The sequence below is a fragment of the Pleurodeles waltl genome, chromosome 9 (genome assembly GCF_031143425.1).
Source record: "Pleurodeles waltl isolate 20211129_DDA chromosome 9, aPleWal1.hap1.20221129, whole genome shotgun sequence".
Lineage (NCBI taxonomy): Eukaryota > Metazoa > Chordata > Amphibia > Caudata > Salamandridae > Pleurodeles > Pleurodeles waltl.
The window spans coordinates 610,042,667-610,055,829 of NC_090448.1; the positions used below are offsets into that span (position 1 = coordinate 610,042,667).

The 13,163-nt window shown below is 44.8% G+C and overlaps 1 protein-coding gene across 6 annotated transcripts in view; it reads left to right on the top strand.

The window, feature by feature from the left end:
- The window catches only part of LOC138259714 (leucine-rich repeat and fibronectin type III domain-containing protein 1-like protein), a 3,031,897-nt gene that overhangs the window by 496,508 nt on the left and 2,522,226 nt on the right, over nt 1–13,163 (top strand). The window lies entirely within an intron of this gene.

Consider the following 13,163-nt stretch of genomic DNA (forward strand, 5'->3'; position numbering starts at 1 on the left):
AGAATACAAGAAGGAAAGAGTGTGAAAGAAGAGAGCACACACAGAAGATATGGGGGACAGTACAAGAAATAATGGCAAAAGAACAACAATATCAAGACTGTAGGGACAAAGAGAAGTGAGGCAAGGAGAAAGGGAAAGAAAAGAGTGGCAACAAGCTAAACGGGTGGAAAAATAGGCAGAGTGATGCAAGGAGAGTAATAAGATGGGAAAAAGAGCAAGAAGGGGAAGAAAAATACCTAAAAGGGAAAGAACAAGACATAAAGGGGGGGGGGAGAAAAAATAAATTCCTGACAATAAGAGGTTGACAAGGAGCAGAATGGGATAGATAAATTGTGGTAGAAGGCAGTGAGAGAAACTAAGGCACACTAATCATCTGTTTTTATCTAGTCTCTATAAATGTATTATGGGTCTGGGATAGTCAGTTACATTTATTAGTTTGACTCCTACAAGACAGGTTCATTCTTCCATCTGAGGTTGGCAAACAAACCATGACTTGGGTAATAATGTCATTTCTTATTTACAATGTTTAGAAATGGCAGAAGTGGTCAATGCAGTTCCATGAGAACAAGTTGTGAAGTTATTATTACTCTTGCTCAGCAAGCATCCCTGTTAGAAATGGGGTCTTTGGTTGGCAGTCAGGTTACCCCCAGGCCAAAGCAAGGACCCTCACTCTAGTCAGGGTAAGTCACACACAATCCAAATTATCCTGTGCCCACCATCTGATAGTTTGGCACTGAGCAGTCAGGCTTAACTTAGAAGGCAATCTGTAAAGTATTTGTTAAATAAATCATACAATAACACAATATAGCACCACAAAAATACACCACAAAGTGTTAAGAAAAATATCTAATATTGATCTTGATAAATGCAGGTCAAAACGATCAAAGATGCAATAAGTAAACGTAGAGATATCACTGAAAAGTGATGTAAAGTGTTTTAAGTCTTTTAGAAGCAAACAAAGTCTCTTTCCAGCACAAAGTACCTGGTTCACGTGAAAAATCCCTGCAACGGGCCGCAGAGGAGGAGCTGCGTGGAAACAAAGGGATGTGCGTCCATTTCTCGGGCCACACACGGCAATGCGTCATTTAGTTTTCACGCAGGGATGGCTGTGCGTCGATTTCCAGCAATCAGTCGTGGATCCTCTTCATGTTGCAGGGTTTTCAGATGCCCTGGGGATGATTTCCTGTGCTGGCAGGGCGAAGTCACAGGAGCTGCGTCGATCCGGTGGGCGTTGCGTTGAATTTTCTACCACCCGGCAGGCGCTGCGTCCATTCCTCTCTGGAAGTCGGGCTGCGTTGTTACGGCTTGGCTATGCGTCGATCCAGTGGGCCATGCGTCGAATTTCCAGCCACTACGCTGGTACTGTGTCGATCTTCTTGTTGCGAAATTGGGCTGCGTCGTTCCGGTTCGGAGTGTGGTGAAATTTTTACTGTGGTGCAGGCTGTGCATCGTTTCTGGCAGGCTGTGCGTCGAATTTCCCCGCACCAGGATTCCTTCTTGAATAGATGAAGTCTTTTTGGTCCATAGACTTCAGGGAACAGGAGGCAAGCTCTATCCAAGCCCTTGGAGAGCACTTCTTCACCTCAGCCAGAGAGCAGCAAGGCAGCAGGGCAACAGCAAGGCAGCAGTATTTCACAGAAGGCAGTCAGGTGAGTCCTTTGGGCAGCCAGGCAGTTCTTCTTGGCAGGATGCAGGTTCTGGTTACAAGTTTCTTCTCCAGGAAGTGTCTGAGTTGGAAGGGTCAGAGGCCCTGTTTATATACCCAAATGTGCCTTTGAAGTGGGGGAGACTTCAAAGAGGGGCTTAGAAGTGCACCAGGTCCCCTTTCAGTTCAATCCTGTCTGCCAGGGTCCCAGTAGGGGGTGTGCCAGTCCTTTGTGTGAGAGCAGGCCCTCCACCCTCCCAGCCCAGGAAGACTCATTCAAAATGCAGATGTATGCAAGTGAGGCTGAGTATCCTGTGTTTGGGGTGTCTGAGTGAATGCACAAGGAGCCATCAACTAAACCCAGCTAGACGTGGATTGTAAGGCACAGAAAGATTTAAATGCAGAGAATTGCTCACTTTCTAAAAGTGGCATTTCTAAAATAGTAATATTAAATCCAACTTCACCAGTCAGCAGGGTTTTATATCACCATTCTGGCCGTACTAAATATGACCTTCCTACTCCTTTCAGATCAGCAGCTACCACTCAAACAATGTATGAGGGCAGCCCCAATGTTAGCCTATGAAGGAAGCAGGCCTCACAGCAGTGTAAAAAGGAATTTAGGAGTTTTACACTACCAGGACATGTAAACTACATAGGTACATGACATGCCTTTTTCCTACACAGCACCCTGCCCTAAGGGTTACCTAGGGCATAGCTTAGGGGTGTATTATATGTACAAAAAGGGGAGTTTTAGGTTTGGCAAGTACTTTTAAATGGCAAGTCGAATTGGCAGTGAAACTGCACACCCAGGCCTTGCATTGGCAGGCCTGAGACACGTTAAGGGGCTACTTAAGTGTGTGGCACGATCAGTGCTGCAGGCCCACTAGTAGCATTTAATCTACAGGCCCTGGGCACATCTAGTGCACTCTACTAGGGACTTATAAGTAAATTAAATAGTCCAATTGGGTATGATTCAATGTTACCATGTTTAAAGGGAGAGAGCATATGCAGTTTAGCACTGGTTAGCAGTGGTAAAGTGTGCAGAGTCTAAATATCAGCAAAAACAGTATCCAAAAAGTGGAGGGAGGCAGGCAAAAAGTTAGCGGTGACCACCCTAAGGCTGTCGGGTCTAACAATCCCTTTTAGGAGATGCCTTCCTTTGTGACTGAATTTGACCGAGCAGTTTTACTCTGCTAGAAAAAGTACCCTGGGAGTGTTTCTATTTAATGCAATGTATATCCAATTATTAAAACTAAAGTATATGGGCATTTCTTTCATTAGACTTTTGTTTAATGTAAGATGTCCAGTTCTCTTAAGTCCAGGGATGCTGCTTCATATAAAGCAGCTGCAATATCAATGAGGATGAAAGATCAAGCGATGTAACTTCCTGTGGTGTCAGGTTGTCTGCAGTTTAGAGGGGTCTTTCCTTTTGTCCTCTCTGCCCTGTGCCAAAAAAAGTCAAAGGATCAACCCTGGATTTAAGTGGAAAAAAATTACAGAACCGATTTTAAAAGTAAAACCAATTGATAATAACTCAAGAAGTATAAAAATGTATTCCGTCTCTGGCAAGAAGTAACTCAACGTCTACGCTGTTGTAAAAATCACTGGTATAGCCAATATGTCTGGCTTACATTTTGTGTTCGGATTAAAACATTTAAAATCCTGCTGTCAATAAACAAATGTATTTTGTATAAAATGCAGTTGTTATATATGGAACGTAAAGAGTCGTGATTCAAATTACTTTTTTGATTTTAAATAACACCTTATTCATTGCAGGTACTCAGTATGAGAGTGAATGATACACCAAACGCCCAACAGCATGAGGTGTGCGGATATTATTCCTCACGGTGGAGATAAAGAGGAGAACGCATGGGCAAAGTGGACAGTGGCTCTGGTCTCCCACCTTCCAAGAGGCCCCTAGAAATCAGAATTTCCCCTCTACCTCACACTTGTCTATTTCTGCATCTCAACTTTTAACATATTCTTTATCATTTGACATTGTGGGCCTTGAATTAGCAGAAAATGGGCAATACAATGCAAATTTTGTTCTCGACATGAGCCCTTAAATTATGTCTAGCCCTGGGCCCTTTAACTTCTCAAAATGACACTGAGCCAAAGCTGTCTCTATATATATTTCAAAGATTTGTTAACAATAGGGCTGAACTGTGTTGTTAAACCAGCCTTAAAAAACGAACTACCTCATCTTGCCAAATAGTGCCGCACTTCAGAGGAGAATACATGTTCTGTACAGTGCGTAAAGATCCCGCAAGGGCAAATTCAGGGAGCCTGGTGCTGCTTCCTAGAAACTGAAAGCAACAGAGTAGAGATATAATTAGAAATTCAAATATTACGCATGAATATTAAACACACCCAGCGATATTTAATCATTCAGCACTCTTGAAGTGTATATATTAATTTACTTGTAGAACAAACCCCCCTTTGCATTAGACTATCTGTTAGGTTCGGTGCATCGAGGTGCGATAGAACCAAGGCTACTGACTGGCACTCATGTGGAACAGGATACACGCGGCATATTGTAATCGTGGCACCGTGTCGGACTAATAACCATTTATAATATCTTTGCCTGAGGTAGAGGATCACAAAAATATTTATATATGTGTGAGTTTTGCAGAATAAAGAGGCATAGGATATGAGTTACAGCTTGGCAGTGAGATTGCTCAGCTGACTATTTCAGCGTCTGTGTTTGACCTCATGTTCACAGGTTCAAATGCCAGTGGGTCCACATATGCTTTCATGTTTCTGACGTTGATGAAACCATAAATAATCGTTATTCACTGAAAATTGGCCACAACTAGAGAGCGTATACTTTACAATTCCCCAGGTTATTTTATGGTTAGCCTTGTAGGGGCTGGGTTACAGGAACGACCCTACCAAAACATACAGCTGTTAGCAAAGTGAGTAGCATAACCAGTTACAAATGCAAATTCCCAAAAGGGCGTACTTGAAAAGAAAAAACCGTGATTTAAATTTGACAATGTTTACATGTGGATTTATATGAATTTCAGGTTCAGATGCTGGGATTCATTTCAAGTGCTGGAAGGTTAGGTCATAATATTTACAGAGCAGTAAATCTCAGGAAGGACCCAGGCTCTGGGGGAACTGGTAGTAATTTATCGAAGCACCTTAAAGTCTGAAGGTGGTTTACGCTCTTCTTAAAGTGCAGTTATACCAGTCTTTGGAGAGAGCTACAGTTTTCCATTCCGACTCCTGCTCTAGATACTAAGCTCGGCGGGGATCTCGATGGATTAATTACTCCTTTTTCCACCAGGCTTCCTAGCTGCCAAGTAACATCCTTTGGGTATTTCTCATTTTGGGTTATCCGCATCTTCTTCACAGTGCTCGAATACTCAATGGAGTTTCTACTCTGAAGCTGAAACAAGGATCTCCCATGCTCTGATTCTTTCCTTCATTCCTCGTCATTAAAAGTATATTGCAGGTTCCCCAATGCCTGCATTTTCTGTTTTATCATGTGTTATCGCCTAATGTAAAATACTTCTGCTCTGCACCTATTAAAGTATGCCCTTTAAAGGAATAACAGCAGCACTTATGCACACATACGATTGTAGTACGAAAGCACAAGACTCACAAACTCACAGGCTTACTTACCAAACATCTAAAGTCAAAATGTATCAAAGGCACATTTTGATTCCAAAATATGATTCCAGCTATGAATGGGAAGACATCATTGAAATGAGCAGAATTCACTGTCTACTGTTTTCCTACATTCAGTGGAAAGTGTTGTAATATTATGTCATCCAATATCTAAATTAGTGGGCCATTATCTCTATTTGGCAGTGCCATGTGCAAACTGGATCTGTGCCATGGATGCCATGGATTAAAAAATACATTGCCAGGTAGCACATGCTACATGTTCGCACTAGCATCTGTTGCAGGCCTTCACAAACTGTGAGTGGGTCTGCAGCCACGAATGTTTGTGCATTGACAGAACCCACACTTACTCTTCGTAGAGACAATTAGACTATTTAAAAAAAAACGGGGTTTTGGGAGTGCATTCTAAAATTCTTTTGACATGTCCCCAGCTACCTAGGCAGATTTCTTTAGGTGCCTCCACGATTTAAGGGATACATTCAATGCTTGCTTTCCAGCTCATGAGGGCCCCAGTGGCTTTCTGTGACCTCCCATAATTCTATCTCTAAACTCAACCCCAGGTATTCTTTATATTTGCCTCTTTATAGGTGGCAGATATTCATCACATCCTTCAAGGTCTGTTTGTCTTTGCTCATGCTTCTCTAATTAGAGTGTGTGATGGGGGAAATGGATTTATTCATTTTCCTTAGGTATTTAGCTTTGAAAATGCAGGATTGTCCACCTTACAAGACTGGCAATTATACCACTAGCTGTACATCTAGTGTTACTAATGGGTGGGCGTGGCCCTTCTGTCAATGAGGTTGTATGTCTGGTTACACTTTGTAAAGGACTGCCACTTGCACATGCTTATCTGTGATACAAAGTGAAACCTCTCAGCAAACTTTGTGACGAAGAGTCAGATTTCTGGGGATGCTGCTGGGGGCAATGTTTTGCTCTGCACTGTGATCATCCTCAGCCTTTTTGCAACAAAGGTTTTTGCTGCGTACACGGATTGTGCATTGTTAGAAGTAGTCTGACCATTACTATTAGAAAAACAGGAATAGGCTTATTGAATACAACTGCTATTGTTTGGATGGAAGCCTGTGTGGAACAACAGACCACCATCTCAGCGTTCTAATTAGCAAGGGCACAGCATCAAAACAATTGTCCCTTAAGGTGCCAGTGCCACAATGACCCACAAATTGGCCCATTGTAAGTGGCACATGGAGTGAACGTGCAGGAGCTCATGGGAATCATACTCTTCTCCTCATTATGGGGGTCATTCTAACCCTGGCGGTCCAAGACCGCCAGGGCTAAAATGACGGGGGCACCGCCAACAGGCTGGCGGTGCCCCGCAGGGCATTCTGACCGCGGCGGTTCGGCCGCAGTCAGAAGTGGAAAACCGGCAGTCTCCCGCCGGTTTTCCGCTGCCCTTCTGAATCCTCCATGGCGGCGCAGCTCGCTGCGCCGCCATGGGGATTCAGAAACCCCATACCGCCATCCTGTTCCTGGCGGTTCGCCCGCCAGGAACAGGATGGCGGTATGGGGTGTTGTGGGGCCCCTGGGGGCCCCTGCAGTGCCCATGCCAATGGCATGGGCACTGCAGGGGCCCCCATAAGAGGGCCCCACAATGAATTTCACTGTCTGCATTGCAGACAGTGAAATTCGCGACGGGTGCCACTGCACCCGTCGCACCTTCCCACTCCGCCAGCTCCATTCGGAGCCGGCGTCCTCGTGGGAAGGTTGTTTTACACTGGGCTGGCGGGCGGCCTTTTGGCGGTCGCCCGCCAGCCCAGTGTAAAACCCAGAATACCCGCAGCGGTCTAATGACCGCAGTGCGGTATTCTGGAGGGGGGAACTCTGGCGGGCGGCCTCCGCCGCCCGCCAGGGTGAGAATCACCCCCTATGTCTGCAGTCTACATACACTGAATGTATACTGAGAGAAGTTGACAGCTTATACTTTGTGAATGATTACTGCCTGCCCTCTGCATTTCGTTATCATTCCACGTATTACGGCTGCAAAACTAACCATGAAACTTTTGAGCCTTCCATTTTAAGTCACAAGAAGGAAGTAAATAAAGTGTGTCGTAAATTGAAACTGTGCTGGCTTTACAAATATAAAGTGCATTTTTGAATCTGGCCCTATGAGTCAAATAAATAATGACACTAGTTTTCTATGGACAACAGTTGAATGAGTAATACCACAAGCGTTCTGTGGACTACAAGAAGTATTCAGTTTCGTTGAACTGACGTAGTTTTGACGCAGTCAGACATTTGTATAGCTTGGCACTACCCACACCTCTTAAACAATTACCCATTGGTCTGTTCTCCATATGTAGCAGAAGGTGCCTACACACCCTCTCTGCTGAGGTTGTCCTCCCTGCATGCAAAACAATTTTTAGCCAACAGTTTTTAGAGCAAGCTAGTAATCACCAATTAACACACTCTGAACTTGTTAGAGTTCCAATGCGGGAACACATGTTCGGAGATTTTTAATGAGCTGGGAAAGAACCTTGCAGATAATGAAGATTCATTTAATTTCTGTCTGTTTCAGTAAATAATTGAAGAAGGAGTTGCTTGATCTGAAGGCTGGTGTTAGAAATGGGGCTTTTGGTTGGCAGTCAGGTTACCCCCTGTCCAAGCAAAAGCCCTCACTCTAGTCAGGGTAAGTCACACACAATCCAAGATTATCCTGTGCCCACCCTCTGGTAGCTTGGCACGAGCAGTCAGGCTTAACTTAGAAGGCAATGTGTAAAGTATTTGTGCAATAAATCATACAATACCACCATATAGCACCACAAAAATACACCACACAGTGTTTAGAAAAATGTCTAATATTTATCAGGATAATTGTAGGTCAAAACAAATAAAGTTGCAATGTGAATTTGTAGAGATATCACTGAAAAGTGATATAAAGTGTCTTAAGTCTTTAAAAGCAAACAAAGTCTCTTTCAAGCACAAAGTACCTGGTTTGGAGTGGAAAATCTCCTCAGAGGGCCACAGAAGAAGAAGAGATAGGTGGAAAAAGGGTGTGTGCATCGATTTCTCCCTAGCACACACGGACTTGCGTCGTTATTTTTCACGCGGGGAAGTCGTGCGTCGTTTTCCGGCGCGCGGACAGTCTCTTTCTGTGGATCACAGGGATTACCAGATGTCCCGGGTCTCTGCGTGGATTCTCCTGCTTGTTTAACGGCTGCACGTCGTTCTGCGGGGCTGTGCGTCAAAGTTTCACTCTCACGGCAGGCGTCGCGTCGATTTCTCCTCTGGAGGTCGGGCGGCATTGTCCTTGCGAGGCCGTGCGTCGAAGTTCAGGTCGTCCCGAAGGCGTTGCGTAGATCAGCGTCGGTGTGCAGCGTTTTTCTCGCCGCGGAACAAGCTGTGCGTCGAAAATTTCGGCGCACGAATCGTCCAAGTGAAAAAGAGAAGTCTTTTTGGTCCTGAGACTTCAGGGAACAGGAGGCAAGCTCTATCCAAGCCCTTGGAGAGCACTTTTACAGCCAGACAAGAGTTCAGCAAGGCAGCAGGGCAACAGCAAGGCAGCAGTCCTTTGTAGAAACCAGTCAGGTGAGTCATTTAGGCAGTCAGGCAGTTCTTCTTGGCAGGATGCAGGTTCTGGTTCCGGTTTCTTCTCCAGCAAGTGTCTGATGAGGTAGGGCAGAGGCCCTGTTTTATACCCAAATGTGCCTTTGAAGTGGGGGAGACTTCAAAGAGTGGCTAAGAAGTGCACCAGGTCCCCTTTCAGTTCAATCCTGTCTGCCAGGGTCCCAGTAGGGGGTGTGGCAGTCCTTTGTGTGAGAGCAGGCCCTCCACCCTCCCAGCCCAGGAAGACCCATTCAAAATGCAGATGTATGCAAGTGAGGCTGAGAACCCTGTGTTTGGGGGGTGTCTGAGTGAATGCACAAGGAGCTGTCAACTAAGCCCAGCCAGACGTGGATTGTAAGGCACAGAAAGATTTAAGTGCAAAGAAATGCTCACTTTCTAAAAGTGCCATTTCTAGAATAGTAATATTAAATCCAACTTCACCAGTCAGCAGGACTTTATATTACCATTCTGGCCATACTAAATATGACCTTCCTTCTCCTTTTAGATCAGCAGCTACCAGTTCAATAATGTATGAGGGCAGCCCCAATGTTAGCCTATGAAGGGAGCAGGCCTGACAGTAGTGCCAAAACGAATTTAGGGGTTTTACACTACCTGGACATGTAAACTGCACAGGTACATGTCCTGCCTTTCACCCACACAGCACCCTGCTCTAGGGGTTACCTAGGGCACACATTAGAGGTGACTTATATGTGGAGAAAGGGGAGGTTTAGGCTTGGCAAGTACTTTTAAATGCCAAGTCGAGGTGACAGTGAAACTGCACACACAGGCCTTGCAATGGCAGGCCTGAGACAAGGAAAAGGGGCTACTTAAGTGGGTGGCACAACCAGTGCTGCAGGCCCACTAGTAGCACTTAATCTACCGGCCCTATGCACATAGAGTGCACATTACTAGGGACTTATAAGTAAATTAATAGTCTAATCAGGTATGATTCAAGGTTACCATGTTTTAAGGGAGAGAGCATATGCACTTTAGCACTGGTTAGCAGTGGTAAAGTGCGCAGAGTCTAAAAACCAGCAAAGACTGTGTCCAAAAAGTGGAGGGAGGCAGGCAAAAAGTTAGGGGTGACCACCCTAAGGCTGTCAGGTCTAACAGCTGGGAAGCGGATGAAGGAAATATACTGCCAATCTCTCAAGCATTCCTGGCTTACATTAGGTTTCCGTACTTGAGTCTAGCTCACCACAGTGGTCAACTAGTGCAGACAGTGGTCAACTAGTGCAGGCAGTTTCCTACTCCCAGAGATGACTGCCCTATACTACTACCTTAAGTGCTTAATTGTATTCCTTTAATAACTATTGGATCCCCGTCCAGCAGTAAAGTGCTTTATTCCGCTAAATTAATATTGTAATGATCTAAATAAGTCAGAAAGGACTAGAAAAAATTCCATTAATGTTTAGGTGCTAAGTGCCAAGTTGAAAGAAAACAGAATGTCCGAATACTACCCCACGAAGACATTTCGGCCCCTCTGGCCTGTGCACCTACTTTCAGGAACAAAAGAAGAGCACATTGCTGATCGGTGAGTCCAAGATCTATGCAAGTGTCACAGAAATCAATAGCACAAACCATAGAAATTATTTTTTCATTACTCTGCACGATCTTACGTTCTTTCCATGGAAACATGTAACGTGGATAGATTTTTTATATAGACCTTTGGAAAATGTAAATTATGCTGTGGTAATTTGCGTTTGTGGCAGAATTATAGCGCTAGAGCATTGGAACTACGCAAACAACCAGAATGAGAGTGACTGTTGCTCACAACAGTGTTTTTTGTGCTTGTTTTAGCAGGTAATACACTCTTGCATCACAAATTGGCAAAGGAACACATTTTGCACTAAAATGTAATGCTAAATGACAGATTTTACAGATTTTCATTTCACATAATTAGGCATAATTCTGTAGAGTTTTCTCAAAATTTTGCATAATTAGGCAAAAGCAAATAATGCGAATTTCCAACACCCCTCTTTATAACAATCATCTATGCATTTTGCTTCCTCCTGCCACTGTCAATCCTGGAAGCTCGCTCTCCAATCGAGGCACAACATATTGAGTCAGTATTTCAACTGTCACTGAGGAAACTATTCCTTAATACTTTATACCATTTAATGAAGAGCCAGAATTTAGTAACCTAAATATAGTATCATATTGCTCTTGTGAAACCATTATAGATGTGTTTGACTAGAGTTTGAGCTCACCAGCAGTAGGTTGTTGACACGCATCAAAGGAAAGTCCAACAGCAATATCAGTAAAGAAATAACGATGAAAAGAGTGTTGGAGCGTGTCACTGTGTTTTGGATTGAAGAGGGGTCAAAGTCTGCTGATGATTCACAGTCACTAGCAATTATGAACTCTTAGCCCCAACAGCTTTACCTGGATTTCCAGTTTATTCGATTGCCAGCTTAAGGCTGAAATTGTAGCATTCAAAGAGCAGGATAACTTAGTCATTGTTTTAAGTTATTTTGGCTGTTGCCACACTGGACATTACAATCTGATGATGATGTTAAGCATTCCACATGAGTGGAAATTGGGCAAATAGTCTAAGGGGGTTATTACAACTTTGGAGGAGGTGTTAATCCGTCCCAAAAGTGACGGTAAAGTGACGGATATACCACCAGCCGTATTACGAGTCCTTTATATCCTATGGAACTCGTAATACGTCTGGTGGTATATCCGTCACATTTGGGACGGATTAACACCTCCTCCAAAGTTGTAATAACCCCCTAAGTTTCTGAGAAACAGGAACCAATCAAATTTTCATATGAGTGGTTGTCAGTTCTCATCACTAAGGCGGAAGAATCTGGATAGACCATCAGCATTGGCGTGTTGTGTGCCAGGGCGGTGTTCCACTGTAAAGTCCATCCCCTGTAGGGAAATGACCACCTCAACAGTTTTGGATTCTCACCCCTCATCTGCATTAACAATCTGAGGGGCCTGTGGTCAGTCTGAACCCAGAAGTGAGTCCCAAACAAGTAGGGTCTTAGCTTCTTCAGCGCCCAGACCACAGCAAAAGCTTCATGCTCCACCACTCCACACACGTTCCCTGGGAAGTGATTCCTGTGAATGAAGGCTACAGGTTGATCTAGGCCCTGTTCATTAAGCTGTGAGAGTACTGCTCCTATACCATGCTCTGAGGCGTCTGTTTGCATAACAAACTCCTTGGAGTAGTCAGGTGCCTTCTGCACAGGTGCTGTGCACATGGCAGCCTTCAGGGCATCAAAATCGGTCTGGCAAGCCTCTGTCCAGATCAACTTCTTTGGTTGCTTCTTGGAAGTCAACTCAGTCAAGGGAGTAACAATGGTGCCATAGCCCTTGACAAACCTCCTGTAGCAGCCAATGAGGCCTAAAAAGGCTCTCACCTCAGTCTGTGTTTTGAGAGGCTCCCAAGCCAGAATGGTATTAATCTTTGGCTGTAGAGATGCCACCTGGCCACTCCCCACATAGTGTCCCAAATACACCACAGAACCCTGCCTTATTTGGCACTTGCTTGCCTTAATAGTAAGGCCTGCCTTTTGAAGGGCCTCCAACACTTTGCAGAGGTGTTGCAAATGATCCTCCCATGTGGAACTAAAGGAAGCAATGTCATCCAGGTAGGCAGCACTGAACTCATACAGCCCAGCCAACACCTGGTTGACCAACCTCTGAAAGGTGGCAGGGGCATTTTTCATCCCAAATGGCATCACTTTAAACTGAAAGTCCCCATCTGGGGTAGAAAATGTAGACCTCTCCTTCTCCCCTCCATTAAGGCAATCTGCCAATACCCAGATGTTAAATCAAACGTACTGAGGTATTTGGCAGCTCCTAACCGATCTGTGAGCTCGTCAACTCGGGGATGGGTTGCGAGTCAGTCTTACTGACTGCATTAAGTCCCTAGTAGGTCAGGCAGAACCGGAGTTCGGAAGTGGCACCAGGTGCAGCGGCCTTTGGGACCAAAACCACAGGCTGCTGGAATGCTCAATATCCCGAGGGTTAACATCTTGGATACCTCCTCCTCGATGCTAGCCCTTACGTTGTCAGTCACCATGTAACATTTTTGTTTAATGGGTGTACTGTCCCCAGTGTCCACATCATGTGTGCACAAGTGTGTCACCCCTGGGATCAAGGAGAACAATGAGGCAAACTGTCCCAACACCTGACAACAGTCTCTTTGCTGCTCTGCAGTCAGGGAGGGGGAGAGGTTCACTCCCTCCACAGACCCATCTTTCTCTCCTTCAGACAGAAGGTCAGGAGGAGGTTCACTCTCCTCCTCCACCCCGCCATGTGTTGCTAGGAGCATGGACAATTTAGTCTGCTCAAAGTGTGGCTTGAGCCGGTT